A 19,589-nucleotide genomic window follows, 5' to 3' on the forward strand; every position below is an offset into this window, starting at 1 on the left:
GAGGGCCTAAGGACTGATCTAACTGGGAGGCCTTTGACAGACTGACCAGGCTCAGGAGACCAAATACTCATAGTGACCCTCAGTGAAGGGAGCATAAGATCTACCTGGTAGACAACCAGGCTGTAGCAGGATAAAAATTTTCCAGGAGGGAACCCGTAGCAGAGAATAAAACTTGAGCAGAGACAGGGCACAAGCTCACCTTAGGTAGCTGCCTGATAAGGACTGCTAAACTGATAGTAGAGGCCATTAGCTTTCAAAACCCAGAACCACTGTGAAACTACTCTCAGGGAGGCCTGGAGTAGGGTTGACACATCATCCCTTTAATCCAGGACACATATGAATTACACAGGTTCTGAGGCTGATGTGATGCAGTTAAGGCACCAAGTGAGTTTAATTATCACCTTAATCAACCACAGAAACTGTGTAATTAATGTGTGTCCTTGATTGAAGGGATGATGTGGCAACCCTAGCCTGGAGAGGCCCACTAACTGACGATGACAGTATGTGGGAGCTAACCTTTAGGGAGGCCTGGTGAGGCCTAGTACCTGACAACCACAGTATGTGGGAGCTAACCTTTAGGGAGGCCTGGTGAGGCCTAGTACCTGACAACCACAGTATGTGGGAGCTCACCTTCAGGGAGGCCTGGTGAAGCCTACTACCTAATAACCACAATAAGTGTGAGTTAACCTACAGAGAGGCCTATAACCTGTCACCAGATAACCACCTTAAGTGGAATCAAAGTATGTTGGAACTCAACTCCAAGGAGGCCCGGTGAAGCCTACTACCTGACAACCATGACATAAGGGGGCTTACTTTCAGAGAGGCCTGAAGAGGCCTACTACCTGAAAAGCAAGTGGAAACACACAGTTTGTGGGAGCTCACCTACAGGGAGGCCGAGAAAGGGCAACTACCTGACAATATGTGGTAGCCATATGTGGTAGCACACCTCCAGGGAGGCTTGGAGAGTTCTACTACCCAATAGCCATCCTAAGTTTACAGTATGTATAGGCTCACTTGCAGGGAGGCCTGATGAGGCCTACTAACTGACAACAAAAGTAAATGGGAACACACCTACAGGGAGACCTGGAGAGACCTACTACCTGATATCCATCCTAAGTTCATAGTATATGGGGGCTCACTTCCAGTGAGGCCTGGTGAGGCCTACTACCTGACAACCACGACACGTTTAGGGAGGCCTAGATAGGCCTATAACCGGATAACCACCATACTTGGAAATTCAAAGTATGCGGGAGATTGCTTCAAGGGAGGCCTGGTGAGGCCTACTACATGACAACCACAATATGTGGGAGCTCACCCTTAGAGAGGCCTACTACGTGACAATAAACTCGCCTTAGGGGATGTGCAACTTATTTTTCAGGGAGGCCTGGTGAAGCCTGATAACTTTCAACCACATTTTATGGGAGCTCTCCTTCAGAGAGGCCTCATGAGACCTACTATCTGACAGCCAAGACACATGGGAGTTCAAATTCAGGGAGGCCTAGTGAGGCCTATTACCTGATGACCAGATGATGTGGGAGCTCAACTTCAGTGAGGCCTGGAAAGGTCCTCCACCTGACATCCACAATGTTTGGGAGCTCACCTTTCAGGGAGGCCTCTATAGGCCTACTAGCTAATAGCGAGTCAGACTGGCAGTCCAGTTGACTGTGTTTGAGGCTTTGCTTTTAAAAAGCAGGAATTAAACTTCAGGGAGGCCTATGAGGCCTGCCACCTAGTATCCACAGTATGTGGGAATTCACTCTCAAGGAGGCCTAGTGAGGCCTACTACCTGACCACCACAAAATGTGGGAGCCCACCTTCAGGGAGGGCTGAAGAGGCCTACTACCTGAAAACAGTCTAACAGCTGGATGCTGCGAGCCCTAGATCTGGACTACTTACAGTCCAAAAGCGGCCTGCTAAGGCCCGCCAGACTGGGCAATATGGTGACTGCTGCTGGGGACACGCCTAACAGGGAGGCCTGGTAGGGCCTACTAGCTGATAACGAGTCGATTCTGCTACTTTAACGAACACTGCTGTAAGCATACTAATTAAAAAATTGTTCTATAGTTTTATCCTAGTGTATGTTCCACAATGTTGGGACCCACCTTCGAGGAGGCCTGTTAAGGCCTACTACCCATCAGTGAGCATACTGCCTGAACTACCAGGGCCAACCACCGAAGGTGAGCTGACCTAGGATCCCTATTGGGGGCTACCCACTCAAGGAGGCCAGCTGGGGCCTCCTACCTAACCATGCAGCCTTCGTGGCAGAAAACTGTTACTACAGCGCTTACAGCATCCTGGTACCTAATCACATTGCCAAAGGCAGTATACTCAGCAAGAAAGCAATACCCTTATAGCAGGGGAGTACAACATATGCCACTCTGCCTAGTGGAGGCCCCATTTTAAGGGCCTATCTACTACATGCATGGGCGTCAGCTCATGGCAATGCTCTGGCTTCAATGGAGCGGAGTTCAAAAACCATAATGAAATGTAGTTTAGAACTCCCCGCTCGACTGGAGCCATCGTGGTGTGAGGTAGATAAATACAGAGCTGAAAATGGAGTACTAAAAAATAGTTAACGGGGGAGTAACAACCATATGCCCCTTAAAAGTTAGACAGGGAGCGGGCCTGCAAGTGGCTCCAAAGGGTGACAGGGATTTGTCCTGCTCTCAGCCTAGGGGAGTAGGGGAGGGGGGGAGGGGGTTGAAATTGCAAGCCAACTGACTTCAACCCAACGTTCGAGCGGTTTAGCTCAACGGGCTGAGTGGAGCCAGCTCTAGAGGCCCGATCATATGCTAACTCTGTTTGGCAGGGTCTGGCAAACTATCACTTCGCAGAGTGAAAGATGGCCTAACCCTGCCTGAAGGATCATACCTCAACTACCACTCTGCATTACTCTATAACCCCTGAATGCAGTGAAAGGGGCAGGCCTTGGCCAACAACTCCCATTTATGGGAGGAGGCTGTAATCTAGGGGAGGAAGCCTAACACACATAAGAATGTGGCAGCTATGCTTAGCACTAACTCTAGCATAACCTAGGCCAGCTACAGAGGCAGCCCGGGTGAGGGCCAGCCTACAAGCATAGATCTACCTGAGGGCTCGGAGGAGCCACAGCCGACTTTGTTGGGGGGCTGTAAAACCACTCAACCTACTGAGCTACCTACTGAGCTCATGGGAGCGAAGTACTCAGGATACCAATGTCAACAAACCGATAGGTCGGACATAAGATCTATCTGAAGCACCAGCGTCAGTCTAAACCTCAGAGCAAAAAAATCTTTTTTTTTTGGAGAAAGAGCAACTACTCTACCCCTGGGTGACTAATAGCCCGAAAAGCTAACACAGTAATGAGTGGTGGCACACCTCACATACTTCTCAGAATATGTTATGACAAGAAGGCCATCACATATTCATAAAGGAAGCCCAATTTTGTTTTGACGTTCTAGACACCTAACACGGGGGGCTTTAGGGCCCTGAAGTCTGAAAACTTACTTTACCTTATTCCTCCTTGTTATAGATGACCCCCCTAGGTCTACACAGGTAATGAAATCTATAGAGAAATACATGTCAGTGGTAGTTGGACACACAGATATTCTTAAAAGACCAATCAGCTCACCTGCGGCATGCAGAGTGAAGACTCACTAGACAGGTCTTGTGATCGTGGGGTCCACCTTACATGCCGAAAGAGGCTCTCTCACTAGCCAAGCCGAGGCGGGCCATCGGACATTGTTCTTCTTTAGGCATAAGACTAGCCTCAGGCCTGAGGAAAGAAGCGCCTTGGGAGTCACAGAAGAGAGGAGAGGGCTAATATATAATCACGCCCTCAGGGGAGGTGATCCAAGACCAACGCAATGTTCGTTTTGTGCTGGATTACCTACCTCCGATCCCTCTTCCCGTGGGATGCTTGCCTTCGCTGTGTCTTACTCCTCCATGGAGGGGGCACAGAAGAGGCGATAGTGGACCTCTGGTCCTGTCTATGGTCCTCGGACCGAGAGTGACCAGGTCCTCCCACCTGCCTTGGCTTGGATCCGGATCTCAGCGTTATGCATGTTTTGAATGCAGTTGAGCGCGCCTTCGCCTCCTTAAACTTACCAACCACCGCCTCCATGGAGGTGCGAAAAGTCTAGACGGCGAAACTGGTGAATCAAGGAGAAAAGATTATTCTTTCTCCCCGATATCAGCCATGTTAAGCCACAGATGCCTCTCAGTGGCCAACATCGCCGCCATCGATCGACCGATCGTGGCAACAGTCTGTTTTGTGGCCCAGAGAGGCATGTGCAGCTCAGTGACCACTTCAGGGGACAGCTCCGCCCCGTTTGAGATCCCCCATCGGGTCACCCTAGTAAGCAGGCAGCACCGCCATCATGTGGAGAGCAACTCCAGACTGACCCTCTGCCGTGTATGCTCTGCCATTCAGAAAGGCTCTTGTCTTTAGCGCTCGGGATGGCAGGGTTAGAGCCCTCAGTGCCGATACCCACCTAGACAAGAGCTAGTTAGTGAATGTATCGTCAATTGGTGGTATCGACACATACCCAGGCTTCCCAATCCCCTCAACATCAATGAAATTACCTTTTATAAGATTTCTTATGTTCATAACTGTGGAAAAGCATCATAACAGTTAATTAAATGATCCATTTTTACAAAGTGTATTTTGTAATGTGTTGATTATAGATAGTACTTGGCTGGCCAGAGTATATTTCTGTATAGTTAAAAGCTTAAGCTTTAAATGATCACACAAATGACAACATTCGTAAACACCAGTTGAACACTCCCTGTATATCAAAGTTCATGAGTTGCTTAAAAAAGGCTTTACCTTGGATGAAGAAGACTCAACCTCTGCCAGATCCTTGGCCTCATACTTGATGTTGGTGTCAAGTGCAGTATCAGGACTTCCCAGAGGAGAACACTTTTGCCGCATACACACGATCAAACAAGTGGGTGGAAATGTCCGGCAAACTGAAGTCCGCCGGACAATCCCCCCATGTGTAGCCTCCGGCATACTTTTTTGACCAGAAAGTACGGCGGACTTAGAAAGTAGTTTTGCACTCCAATCTTCCCGCCGGACTCGCATTTCGGTGGACAATCCGGCCGTGTGTATGTCAGTCCGCCGTACTTTTGAAATGAGCGGACTTTTCCCGCCCGGAGAAAAGTCCGCTCATTTCGAGCGGGTCTGCAGGTAGGTGGGGCCCGCGAAGGAGACGCCGCTGGCCCCGCCACCTGGTATGGACTTAAAGGGGAACCCCAACGCCGATAAAAAAATCGGCGTGGGGGTCCCCCCAAGTCCACAACAGACCCTTGTCCGAGCACGCTACCCGGCCGGCCAGGAAAGGAGGGGAGAGCGAGTGCCCCCCCCTCCTGAGCCGTACCAGGCCACGTGCCCTCAACATGGGGGGTGCCTTGGGGAAGGGGGGGCCGCGCGGCCCCCCCACCCCAGAGCACCTTGTCCCCATGTTGATGAGGACAAGGGCCTCTTCCTGACAACCCTGGCCGTTGGTTGTCGGGGTCTGCGGGCGAGGGGCTTATCGGAATCCGGGAGCCCCCTTTAAAAAGGGGGCCCCCGGATACCGGCCCCCCACCCTATGTGAATGAGTATGGGGTACAATGTACCCCTACCCATTCACCTGTAAAATAAAGTACAAAAAAAAAAAAACACACAAGATAAAATAATTTATTGCACAGCTCCGGGGGTCTTCCGTCTTCGGGGGTCTTCTCGCCGGACTCCTCCGCTATCTTCTTGTAGCTCTTTTGCTAGCGGAGGAGCCCGGCATTCTTCTTCGTCGCCGCGGCCTCTTCTTCTGACTTCGGGGGTCTTGTCCCCCTCTTCGGTTCTTCTGCCGGGCCACCGCGCCTTCTTATAGCTCTTTTACAGGCGGTGGCCCGGTCTTCTGTCGCCGCCGCCTTCCGTTCTTCTTCTTCTTCTTCTCCTGGAGATGTTGACTCGACGCTCTCTCCAGCCGCAATGCCAGGGACGCGCTGCGACTTATATAGGGACAAGGGGCGGTGTCATCGGTTGATGTCACATGGGTTGATGTCACATGGCGACAGTCCCAGCATCCTCCGGGACTGTGACATTGTAAGGGGGCGGGGTCACCATGTGACATCAACCCATGTGACATCAACCGATGACACCGCCCCTTGTCCCTATATAAGTCGCAGCGCAGCGCGTCCCTGGCATTGCGGCCGGAGAGAACGTCGAGTCAACATCTCCAGGAGAAGAAGAAGAACGGAAGGCGGCGGCGGCGACAGAAGACCGGGGAGGACCGAAGAGGGGGACAAGACCCCCGAAGTCGGAAGAAGATGCCGCGGCGACGAAGAAGAATGCCGGGCTCCTCCGCTAGCAAAAGAGCTACAAGAAGATAGCGGAGGAGTCCGGCGAGAAGACCCCCGAAGACGGAAGACCCCCGGAGCTGTGCAATAAATTATTTTATCTTGTGTGTTGTGTTTTTTTTTGTACTTTATTTTACAGGTGAATGGGTAGGGGTACATTGTACCCCATACTCATTCACATAGGGTGGGGGGCTGGTATCCGGGGGCCCCCTTATTAAAGGGGGCTCCTAGATTCCGATAAGCCCCTCGCCCGCAGACCCCGACAACCAATGGCCAGGGTTGTCGGGAAGAGGCCCTTGTCCTCATCAACATGGGGACAAGGTGCTTTGGGGTGGGGGGGGCCGCGCGGCCCCCCCTTCCCCAAGGCACCCCCCATGTTGAGGGCACGCGGCCTGGTACGGCTCAGGAGGGGGGGGACGCTCGCTCGCCCCTCCTTTCCTGGCCGGCCGGGTAGCGTGCTCGGACAAGGGTCTGTTGTGGACTTGGGGGGGGCCCCACGCCGATTTTTTTCAGCGTTGGGAATCCCCTTTAAGTCCATACCAGGTGGCGGGGCCAGCGGCGTCTCCTTCGCGGGCCCCGCCTACCTGCGGACCCGCTCGAAATGAGCGGACTTTCCTCTGCGTGCGTGGGCGAGTCCGTTCATTTCAAAAGTAGGGCGGATAGTACGGCGGACTTAGTACGCCATATTAGTCCGCTGAAAAAGTGCCGTATGTGGGCAAGTAGCCCGTTCGGAAAGTCCGACGGACAGTCTGGCGGGAAGTCCGCCAGACTAAGTCTGTCGGATAGACGGCTACATGTGTACGCGGCATTAGATGCACAGTGGAAAGAAAATGTGTAAACATTGTTGTTGAACCACAATAGTGTGCGATTTAACAATTTTAAAAGAATTGCAATGTCACATCATGTTCTTCAGTCTCAGACATCAAAATGCTACATTGAACGAAGGCTTTACCTTGGATTAAGAAAACTCAACCTCCACCAGATCCTTGGCCTCACACTCGATGCCGGTGTCAAGTGCAGCATCAGGACTTCGCAGAGGAGAACACTTAGGGCCGGTTCACACTGCAGGCGAGGCGAGGCGACTCCGACTTGCCTCGCCGCGACCTCAGCGGCAACTTGCAGATGACTTCTGTATAGAAGTCAATGCAAGTCGCCCCGAGGTCGCCCAAAAGTAGTACAGGAACCTTTTTTCTAAGTCGGAGCGACTCGAGTCGCTCCTCTCAGAACGGTTCCATTGTACAGAACGGGGGCGACTTGCGAGAGCGAGGCGAGGCGAGTCGTGTCGCCTCGCATCGCCCGCTGTGTGAACCGGTTCTTAGATGCAGAGTGGAAGGAAAATGAGTAAACATTGTTGTTAGACCACAACAGTGTGCAATTGAACAATGTTAAAGGATTAGTTCACCTCAAAATTAATATTTCCAAATAATTTACTCACCCCAATGCCATCCAAGATATTCATGTCTTTCTTTCGTCAGTGGAAGAGAAATTAGGTTTTTGTTGGAAAACATTTCTGGATGTTTTTCCACAGAATGGACTTCAATGGCTACCATCATTTTGCAGGCAGAATTGATTCAGTTTCAGGTGCATGTCTCTGAAGAGCTTTAATGATCCCAGCTGAGGTTTAGGGGTTTATCTAGCCAAACGATCCCTCATTTAAAAAAAATAATAATAATTTATATACTTTATAAGCACAATTATTTGTGAGCCTGTATACCAAGCACCAAGGAAATACGTCATCGCTGAAAGGTCACGCTCGAATTCCTGGCGAAAGTGCCCATATGTGGAAGTACCGTTTGTAAACAGTGGGGAGGTACTTCCGCAAGCTCAGGCGCCATCGAGAGTGACCTTTCAGTGATGACGTAGTTCCCTGTGCTTTCTATACTAGCTCAAGATGAATATTTGCACTTATAAAGTATATAATAATTTTTTCTTTTTAGAAAATGACTGATCGTTTAGCTAGATGAGCCTGTAATCCTCAACTGCGATGGTTGAAGCTCTTCAAAGCCCACGTACACACGGTCGGAGATTTTGCCAACCAAATCCGTCGGATTTTGTCTGTCAGATTAAAGGCCCATACACACGATCAGACTTTTTGACAACAAACATGCAAATTAGCTGTTTTGGAGCAACATCCGACTGTGTGTACGCTCCATCGGACAAACTTTTTTGGTTTTCATCGGACTTTTGTTGGCTGTGCGAACGGACAAACTTTCTGGGAACAAAAGTCCGATGGAGCAAAGTCTGATCGTGTGTACAGAAAACCATAGGACTTTTGTACAAAGTACAAACAGGCATTGTGAGGGGGTTCGCTCGGTAGCGGGTGTGTGTGACCCCCTGGATGGGTTCACAACACAAAGTCAGGCACAGCAGACAGCGGTGTAGGTGCAAAAAAATAAAAGATCCGGTTTATTTAGGCTACATGCAGTGATACATATAACAGCCAAACAAAATAAAACAAGAAAATAAATCCTGGTCAGCTTGACCTCTAACTACACACGTAGACTCCCTGTCTAACAACTGGGTGCAGCCTTGTGCTGCCCCAGTCCCTTTCTCTATTGTAGGGGTTTGCCACACAGGCGTTAACTCAACGCACAGAACAGATCTCAGACTCCCCAGTCTACACACACAAAACTGATTCCAGGATGGAGCATCTCCCTATGCATGCTGGGGTTTTTTGTAGAGGTCTTGAAGAGCCCACTTACTACAGCTGGGCTCATTAACTCTTCCCCTCTAATTGTAAAAGTCTGCATAAAGCCTGAATCTAGGACACACATATTTCCCATCCTGAATACAACCAGGTGATTTTACCTGCGTGCTGCCACAGCATGCTCAGAACCAATGCAAAAGATCAGACAACAATACAGAAGTTGACCAAAAGGTGGCGGTAAAGAGCAGAAAAACCACGTGATTTGGTGAAAGTTGGCTGAAAAAGTCCTGCTGTGTGTATGCAATACAAGTTCAGGGCCGACGCCCTTTGTACAAAAATCCAAGGGAAAGTTTGTACAAAGTCCGATCGTGTGTATGAGGCTTTAGTCCGACGGATTGTGTCCGAAACTGTTGCATACACACGGTCGGACTAAAGCCTCATACACACGATAGGACTTTGTACAAACTTTCCCTTGGATTTTTGTACAAAGGGCGTCGGCCCTGAACTTGTATTGCATACACACAGCAGGACTTTTTCAGCCAACTTTCACCAAATCATGTGGTTTTTCTGCTCTTTACCGCCACCTTTGGTCAACTTCTGTATTGTTGTCTGATCTTTTGCATTGGTTCTGAGCATGCCTGTTTGTACTTTGTACAAAAGTCCTATGGTTTTCTGTACACACGATCAGACTTTGCTCCATCGGACTTTTGTTGCCAGAAAGTTTGTCCGTTCGCACAGCCAACAAATGTCTGATGAAAACCAAAAAAGTTTGTCCGATGGAGCGTACACACAGTCGGATGTTGCTCCAAAACAGCTAATTTGCATGTTTGTTGTCAAAAAGTCTGATCGTGTGTATGGGCCTTAAAGCGGTTCTTCACCCTAAAGGGGAAGTTCCGCTAGTATTATCCCTCCCCCCCTCCGGTGCCACAATCGGCACCTTTCGGGGGGGAGGGGGGTGCAGTTACCTGGATAATCCAGGTAACTGCACCCACTTCCGGCCAGACCGCCGCAGACCCCCGCATCGCTCCGCCCCCCCCCCCCCGTTGTGTTCTGGGAAACACACAGTTCCCAGAGACACAGCGGGGAACCAGCGCAGCGCGACTCGCGCATGCGCAGTAGGGAACCGGGCAGTGAAGCCCTCATGCTTCACTTCCGGATTCCCTGACAGAGGATGGCGGCGGTGGCTGCAGCGAGACGAGCGATCGCTCGTCATCTGCCGCCGACATCGCTGGAACCTGGGACAGGTAAGTGTGATATTATTAAAAGTCAGCAGCTGCAATATTAGTAGCTGCTGGCTTTTAATATTTTTTTTTTTAGGTGCAGCTCCTCTTTAAGTTGTCGAAAAATCCGATCTTTCAGAACGTGATGACGTAATTGCGTTACGATGGGACTACATTCAGGCTAGTAGCCAATAGCTTTGATGTAGGAATTTGATCTGAGCATGCGTGGCACTTGGTCCGATCAAAATTCTCTACACATGGTCGGATTAGGTCAGACCGGCCCAGTTGGTCGGGAAATATTTCCAACATGTTCGAAAATTGGGTCGGATGGAGATTTGGACGGAATCAGTCCGATGCATACCACACACAGTCGGATTATCTGACCACACGGTCCGATAAGACGCCTTCCCAACGAATTCTCCGACCGTGTGTACACGGCAAAAGACATTTGAAACTGCATCAATTCTCCCTGAAAAATGATGGTAACCATTGAAGTCCATTCTGTGTTGAAACATCCAGAAATGTTTTCCTACAAAAATGTAATTTCGATTTGAACATATTTTGTCTTTATTGTTAAGGCCCATACACACGATCAGACTTTTTGACATCAAACATGCAAATTAGCTGTTTTGGAGCAACATCCGACCGTGTGTACGCTCCATCGGACAAACTTTTTTGGTTTTCATCGGACTTTTGTTGGCTGTGCGAACGGACAAACTTTCTGGCAACAAAAGTCCAATGGAGCAAAGTCTGATCGTGTGTACAGAAAACCATAGGACTTTGTACAAAGTACAAACAGGCATGCTCAGAACCAATGCAAAAGATCAGACGACAATACAGAAGTTGACCAAAGGTGGCGGTAAAGAGCAGAAAAACCACGTGATTTGGTGAAAGTTGGCTGAAAAAGTCCTATTGTGTGTATGCAATACTTTGTACAAACTTTCCCTTGGATTTTTGTACAAAGGGCGTCGGCCAAGAACTTGTATTGCATACACACGGCAGGACTTTTTCAATCAACTTTCACCAAATCATGTGGTTTTTCTGCTCTTTACCGCCACCTTTTGGTCAACTTCTGTATTGTTGTCTGATCTTTTGCATTGGTTCTGAGCATGCCTGTTTGTACTTTGTACAAAAGTCCTATGGTTTTCTGTACACACGATCAGACTTTGCTCCATCGGACTTTTGTTGCCAGAAAGTTTGTCCGTTCGCACAGCCAACAAAAGTCCGATGAAAACCAAAAAAGTTTGTCCGATGGAGCGTACACACGGCCGGATGTTGCTCCAAAACAGCTAATTTGCATGTTTGTTGTCAAAAAGTCTGATCGTGTGTATGGGCCTTTAGAAGCACAGTAAAAACAAAATGAGTAAACATTGTGGTTGGAACACAACACTGTGCGATCAAACAATGTTAAAGGAATTGCAATGTAGAAGGCTAAAGGCCCGTACACACGATCAGACTTTTTGACATCAAACATGCAAATTAGTGGTTTTGGAGCAACATCCGACTGTGTGTACGCTCCATCGGACCAACTTTTTTGGTTTTCATCTGACTTTTGTTGGCTGTGAGAACGGACAAACTTTCTGGCAACAAAAGTCCGATGGAGCAAAGTCTGATCGTGTGTACAGAAAACCATAGGACTTTTGTACAAGGTACAAACACCCATGCTCAGAACCAATGCAAAAGATCAGACGACAATACAGAAGTTGACCAAAGGTGGCAGTAAAGAGCAGAAAAACCACATGATTTGGTGAAAGTTGGCTGAAAAAGTCCTGCTGTGTGTATGCAATACAAGTTCTCGGCCGACGCCCTTTGTACAAAAATCCAAGGGAAAGTTTGTACAAAGTCCTATCGTGTGTATGAGGCTTTAGATATACAGAGGAAACACAAATAAAAACAAAAATTATTAGGGCACAACACCTGACATGCACAGAAATCTTTTAAGTAAAATTTATACAGTATAATATAATATTGCACTCAGGGCCGGTGCTACCACTAGGCGGAGTAGGTACTACCACCTAGGGTGCCACCACAGCCTCTGTCCCTGTTAAGCTCCAGGCGTGTGTGAGCTTGGTGCCAGCTGGCTGTCCAAGGGAACACATCTGGTGCATACCGATAATCCTCCGATCAATGTGTCCTGCTGAGTGCCCACTGTCACATCTCACAAAGCGCTGCTCCAGGACTCCAGCCTGTGCTTCTGGTGTGTCTTTTTTAAGTGCAGCGAAGGGGTGGTGGAGATGGGAGCATTGAGAGGTGCAGCTGACCTCCTGACCAGCGTGGACACCATGGAGCCGCTGGATGGCGGCGCTGGCAGTGACAGGACTCCTATGCTATACTAATAAAAAGTAGAAAATGCAGCGCTACAAAAATTTACAAAAACCCTAGAGATCCCTCAAGGATTAGTGTACTTATAGTGCAAAATGAGACATAAATACTATATGCATCAAAACTGGTGCTATAAACATAATACAAGTACTTGAATGAGAACAGCCAGGATAGTTTCATAGTTAGTAAGGTTGAATAAAGACACCAGTCCATCCAGTTCAACCCAAATGAGTGTCTACAATTGTCCCTATCTCTGTACATTGCACACTCACATCTGTCCCTACCCTCAAGGAGCCCACAATCCAAGGTCCCCATTCATATACTAGGGCCAATTTTGGACAGAAGCCAATTAACCTACCTGCATGTCTTTGGATTGTGGGAGGAAACCAGAGTACCCGGAGGAAACCCACGCAGGCACAGGGAGAACATGCAAACTCCAGGCAGGTAGTGTTGTGGTTGGGGTTGGGGTTGGAACCAGTGACCTTATTACTGCTAGGTGAGAGTGCTACCCACTACACCACTGTGCTGCAGGATGTGATCCTGCAAATACACCCGTACTCTACACAGAGCAGAACGCCATGTTGAACCAAACAAAAATGCTCCTCATTGATTATCCTATATAAGTTCATAAGAGAATTCAATGTTCCACATCCATAGGTGTAATATTAAGATGTTGTAACTCCTATGGGAAAAGTTGACACCGCCTTAGCACATGAGGTGAATATCTTCACACAACACCCAGGGATGTGCATCCAACACCAAGGCAATGGGGATGGGTACTCTTACCCCAAATCGTGGACACACACGCCGGCAGCGGTGGCGGTGGGTCAGCAAGGCAAAGAACAATCCTCCAGGGCACATTCTCCACACTCTCTTGTTCAAACTTCTGCGATGGAAATGCTATACCCCTGCATCCATGTAAAAGAGAACCAGTAATGGTGCCAGGTATAAGCTGTAGCGAAGAGAATCCCGACAAGGAAGAGGCTCTTTGTCTTTACAAAAAAGGCCTCCACATAGTGCAGATGAATCCAAAAGATTAACATTTTATTTAAAAAAAAAAAAAGATATAAAAAAATGCACAAGCATCATATAAGGTGCATGGATAAGTGATCACAAAAAGTGTGGTGTATAAAGCTCTGCAGGCTATGTATCCAGCCTGCTGAGCTTTATACACTACGCTTTTTGTATTTTTGTGATCACTTTTGTGACTCTTGTGATGCACCTTATATGATGCTTGTGCATTTTTATATTTGTTTTTTTTTTAACTAAAATGTTAATCTTTTGGATTCATCTGCACTATGTGGAGGCTTTTTTTGTTTTTTTCCCCATGGTTTATGCTGGCTTGTATTTTTTACCTCTGGCGTTCTGCTCTGTATAGAGTACGGGTGTATTTGCAGGATCACATCCTGGCTGTTCGCATTCTAGTACTGAGTACTTGTATTATGTTTATATCACCAGTTTTGATGCATATAGTATTTATGTCTCATATTGCACTATAAGTACACTAATCCTTGAGGGATCTCTAGGGTGTTTGTAAATTTTCGTAGCGCTGCATTTTTTACTTTTTAATTTACACAAAATGTCTTATTGTTGATGCTGGCTGCTGTATATATTATAATTGTTTTTTCACTAGTAGCCCAATTTTTTCCACATATATTGTACTCCTATGCTATACTGCCTGTCCGCTGCTGAGGAGAGCCCGGATGTTTTGATCTATCAATCTATGAAGAACAGAGGTAAGGAGGAGGATGGATCCACTCCGATCTACATCGAGCTGTGTGTGGGGGACGGGGGTGTAGTGCAGGAAGTAATATTCAGTGAATGTGTCAGGCAGGTCAATCAATGTATGTGTCAGGTAGGTGGGTCAGTGTATGTGTCAGGTAGGTGGGTCAGTGTATGTGTCAGTGTATGTTTCAGGTAGGTAGGTTAGTGTATGTGTCAGGTGGGTAGGTCAGTGTATGTCAGGTAGGAAAGTTAGTGTATGTGTCAGTGTATGTTTCAGGTAGGTAGGTCAGTGTATGTGTCGGGTAAGTGGGTCAGTGTATGTGTCGGGTAAGTATGTCAGTGTATGTGCCAGGAAGGTAGGTCAATCAGTGTCAGTGTATATTAGGAAGGTCAGTATATCTGTCAGGTAGGTAGGTCAGTCGTATGTGTCAGGTAGGTGGGTCAGTGTATCTGGCAGGTAGGTGGGCCCGTGTATGTGTCAGGTAGGTGGGCCTGTATATGTGACAGGAAGGTGGGCCAGTATATGTGACAGGAAGGTGGGCCAGTGTATGTGTCATGAAGGTGGGTCAGTGTAATAGTCAGGTAGGTAGGTTAGCGTATGTGTCAGGAAGGTAGTTCAGTAAGTGTGTCTGGTAGGTAGGTCAGTGTTTAAGCTAGGTGGGTCAGTGTATGTGTCAGGTAGGTGAGTCAGTGTATGTGTCAGGTAGGTGAGTCAGTGTATGTGTCAGGTAGGTGAGTCAGTGTATGTGTCAGGTAGGTGAGTCAGTGTGTCAGGTAGGTGAGTCAGTGTATGTGTCAGGTAGGTGAGTCAGTGTATGTGTCAGGTAGGTAGGTTAGCGTATGTGTCAGGTAGGTAGGTCAGTGTTTAAGCTAGGTGGGTCAGTGTATGTGTCAGGTAGGTGGGTCAGTGTATGTGTCAGGAAGGTGGGTCAGTGTATGTGTCAGGAAGGTGGGTCGGTGTATGTGTCAGGAAGGTGGGTCGGTGTATGTGTCAGGAAGGTGGGTCGGTGTATGTGTCAGGAAGGTGGGTCAGTGTATGTGTCAGGAAGGTGGGTCAGTGTATGTGTCAGGAAGGTGGGTCAGTGTATGTGTCAGGAAGGTGGGTCGGTGTATGTGTCAGGAAGGTGGGTCGGTGTATGTGTCAGGAAGGTGGGTCAGTGTATGTGTCAGGTAGGTGGGTCAGTGTATGTGTCAGGTAGATCAGTGTAATAGTCAGGTAGGTCACATGTGTTACAAGGGCAGGGCAAAAGAGTAGAGTCAGGGGCAGAGCCAAGGTGGGGCGGCAAAATTCGGTTTTGCCTAATGTGTCAAAAATCCTTGCACCAACACTGCATTACAACAACCTCGGGGCTTGGAGATCCTGCCTCCAACACATCTTTTGCCTCAGCCCCTCATATGATGAACAATCGTGACAAGTTCAACCAAAGACAAACAATGATTTCATTTTTTTTTTTTGTAACAATTTTTATTTACAACAATTTTTTATTGTTAATAATTTACTTTATCATAAATATTTTGGTCACAATATTACCTTCAAGTGTGCAAAAAAAAAATGTTCCTTAGTCGTATCCTGTTTGATAATGAATTTGGAACCTGTAAAGACGTGCAAATTGCAATCCTCATCCGATAGCTTTAACTCACCAAATACCGATTCCATCCACAGAAGTACTTTCATTCTGAACAACAGGTTACAGCAGATGACAGGATACAACCGATGAATAGGTTGTGGTATTTATGCAGTAAAAAAGATGATATTGTCTGTAGCTTACTATGCAGAATACAGGATGAGATAATAAAAACTTACTTTTTAAGTTCTCTAAGGGCATAGTTGCCAACATTGCCAACATTGTAAAAAAAAAAAAAAAAATGCGGGACACTTTTTTGGCAGTGGGCGTAGTCGTGGTATAATTAGGGGGCGGGGCATGCGTTTATAGGTGTGGCATAGGAAAAGGAAAAAATGCTGCGTGCGTAGTGGCGAAAAATGGGCGTGGTTTACGTAAAATAGTGGGCGTGGTTTACATGGGCGTGGCTCAAAGGGGTGTGGTTAGAGTCTGAGATGAATGCGGGATGGAGAGAGGGAGGGATGGAGAGAGGGAGGGAGGGATGGAGGGAGGGATGGAGGGGGATGGAAAGAGGGAAGGGGGTGGGAGAGGGAAAGGAGGGACAGCAGCCCCCCGATCCTACACCACAATAGCAATATGTGTTTTCCAGAGTTTGACAATCAGCAGATAAAGATACTCCAAATAACTGGTGTTGGCGCTTCAATCATCCTGGCGCCATGATTGTTATGGTGTCAGGATGATTGAAGCGCATTATTTCTATTATTACATTGTAATATGAAATTAAATCATTCAACTCACCATAATGCAGAATCAGTGGGAGCCCTGAGCGCGTCACTAGCCACGTTGCCTGCCACCAGATGCCATCAGGTGTCCCAAGCGGAGTCTGTCCTTACATCAGGTGCCCCATCAGAGGTACCTTCCTCACATCTGTGTCCATCAGCGGAGCCCCTCCTTACATCTGGTGCCCCTCTGACATCCACAGACCGCCCCCCCCACATCCTGCACAGACCTGCCCCCACATACTCCACAGACCAGCCCCCACATCTCCAGACTGGCCCCCGACATACCACTGGCCCCCCACATACCACTGGCCCCCCACATTCACAGACTGGCCCCCGACATACCACTGGCCCCCACATCCACAGACTGGCCCCCACATTCACAGACTGGCCCCCGACATACCACTGGCCCCCACATCCACAGACTGGCCCCCACATTCACAGACTGGCCCCCGACATACCACTGGCCCCCACATTCACAAACTGGCCCCCACATCCACAGACTGGCCTCCCACATCCACAGACTGGCCCCCCAAAACCAGACTGGCCCCCCACATTCACAGACTGGCCCCCACATTCACATACCATGACTGTCACTGGCCCCCAACATACCACTGGCCCCCACATTCACAGACTGGCCCCCGACATCCACATACCACGATTGCAGTGTCACTGGCCCCCCAACATCCGACTGGCCCCCGACATCCGACTGGCCCCCACCCCGACATCCACATTGTAGACTGGCCCCCGACATGCCGCCATTGCCACGCGCAGACATTTAACTGTGACAAAATTAATTCAAGCCAAATGTCCTAATCGTGGGAATGTCCCGTGAAATTCGGGACAGTTGGCAACTTGGTAAGGGGTGATGGCGATAGATTGAGCAAGACAGGCCTTGCTTCCTGCAGTGTCTTCTCAAAGAATGGTGGCTGCTTTACTTCCTGTGAAGATTCTACCCAGAATTCCCTGCTTACTAACAACTTCCTTAAGTACATACACAGTGAATCAAATAAACAGAACTGAAGTAATACCAAAAAATGATGCTAGATTGCTCCTGCACTCTGTATATGATTGTCTTATGTAAATTGCAAACTTCACATGTTATTTTAACAACACGGATACAGGTAATCATTATAGAAGTCTGCTGGACAGAACACAGGAAGCATGTCATAAATCAGAGAAAGGAACATAGAAAATAAAAATGCAAAACACAAAAGGTCAGTAGATGGCAGCATGTGAACTAAACATAAAAGTTCATAGAAAATGGTTAGGGAAACAATATATATATATATAAATTCTCCAAAATGCAACAGTAAAATGGTTTCAAATGAAGTGTGCTTAGTGTATGGAACATCCTGTACTAGAACTGACCATTCTTTTTTTCTACTTATTAGAAATGAGGTCGTTATAGGCCTCCAAAATCGAATAACCTGTAATATCTTCAAAACGCTACAGTAAAATGGTTTCAAATTAGGTGTGCTTAAAGTTTGGGACGTCCTGAATTCGGGACTGACCGTTCTTTTTTTCTCCTTATTAGAAATTAGTTATAGATACACCTCCAAATTTGAATAATGTGACATTTCTCCAAAACGCTACAGTAAAATGGTTTCAAATGAGGTGTGCATAGTGTATGGGATGTCCTCTAATAGAACTGACCATTTTTTTTTCTACTTATTAGAAATTAGTTATTTATACACCTCAAAATTTTAATAATGTGACATCTCAAAAACGCTACAGTGAAATGTTTTCAAAATGAGTTGTGCATAGTGTATGGGATGTCCTACTATAACTGACCATTATTTTTTTCTTATTATTTTAAAGCGGGAGTCCGCCGGGAGTTCCGCCGTTTTTTTTTTTTTTTAAAAGCCAGCAGCTACAAATACTGCAGCTGCTGACTTTTAAAATAAGGACACTTACCCGCCCAGCGTGCCCGCGATGTCTGCACCCGAAGCCGATCTCTCGATCGTCTCTCGGGTGCTGCCGCCGCCATCTTGAGTATGGGAATCAGGAAGTGGAGCCTTTCGGCTTCATTTCCCGGTTCCCTACTGCGCATGTGCGAGTCACGCTGCGCAATAAGGATGGACCCGCTGCCTCTGGGATCCGTGTGTTTCCCAGCAGGCAGCGGGGGACTTTCGGAAAAGGGCGTAGATCTACGCCCCTTTCCGCAGAGAGCTATCCCGGAAGTGGGTGCAGATACCTGTACTGTACAGGTACCTGCACCCCCCTCCCCCCTGAAAGGTGCCAATTGTGGCGCCGGGGGGGGGGATGATTCCAATGAGCGGAAGGTCCACTTTAGGGTGGACCTCCGCTTTAAATGAGATCAGGGCCTCTGGAGTCGGAAATGTAATACAAGAGAACAAAAAAAAAAACATATGCAGTAAGGGCCGGTTCACACTGCAGGCGAGGCGAGGCGACTCCGACTTGCCTCGCCGCGACCTGCCGCGACCTCAGCGGCAACTTGCAGATGACTTCTGTATAGAAGTCAATGCAAGTCGCCCCGAGGTCGCCCAAAAGTAGTACAGGAACCTTTTTTCTGAGTCGGAGCGACTCGAGTCGCTCCTCTCAGAACGGTTCCATTGTACAGAACGGGGGTGACTTGCGAGAGCGAGGCGAGGCGAGTCGTGTCGCCTCGCATCGCCCGCTGTGTGAACCGGCTCTAAATGTATTTAGAAAGATACTTTATTTTTCCTGCTTGTGCTGTAAACATTTACATAAAACAATGTATTGAAATGTGAAATGTGTATAAAGAAAAAGAAAACATTAGTCAAAGACAATGTGAGTTTTAAAAAAGTATAAAGATAAAAAAGAGAAAGAGAGAGAGAAAGAAATAAAGAATGAGAGTGATAGAAATAGATAAATAAATGAATGCTTGTGCTGTAAAGCTTTTCATAAAACAATGAAAGAAATAGCTTGTGCTGTAAACCTTTTAATAAAATTATGAAAGATAAAAAAAATTAAGATTGAAGAGTGATTGAGAGGGAGAGAGAGAGAGAGAGAGAGACAGAAAGAGTGA

General features: G+C 47.7%; 1 protein-coding gene across 1 annotated transcript in view; it reads right to left on the bottom strand.

Annotated features, from left to right (window-relative positions):
- Nucleotides 1-16,801, bottom strand: part of LOC143989317 (uncharacterized) — a 31,599-nt gene extending 14,798 nt beyond the window's left edge. The window contains exons 1-2 of the mRNA XM_077489401.1: nt 16,596-16,801; nt 7,274-7,366 (exon numbers count right to left, since the gene is read on the bottom strand). The gene's annotated coding sequence lies outside the window, so the exon portion shown is untranslated. The remainder of the gene's footprint in view (nt 1-7,273; nt 7,367-16,595) is intronic.
- Between the last annotated feature and the right edge of the window lie 2,788 nt (nt 16,802-19,589).

This window comes from Lithobates pipiens, unplaced genomic scaffold (assembly GCF_037356315.1).
Source record: "Lithobates pipiens isolate NorthernLeopardFrog02 unplaced genomic scaffold, aLitPip1_a1.2 Scaffold_18, whole genome shotgun sequence".
Taxonomy (NCBI): Eukaryota; Metazoa; Chordata; class Amphibia; order Anura; family Ranidae; genus Lithobates; species Lithobates pipiens.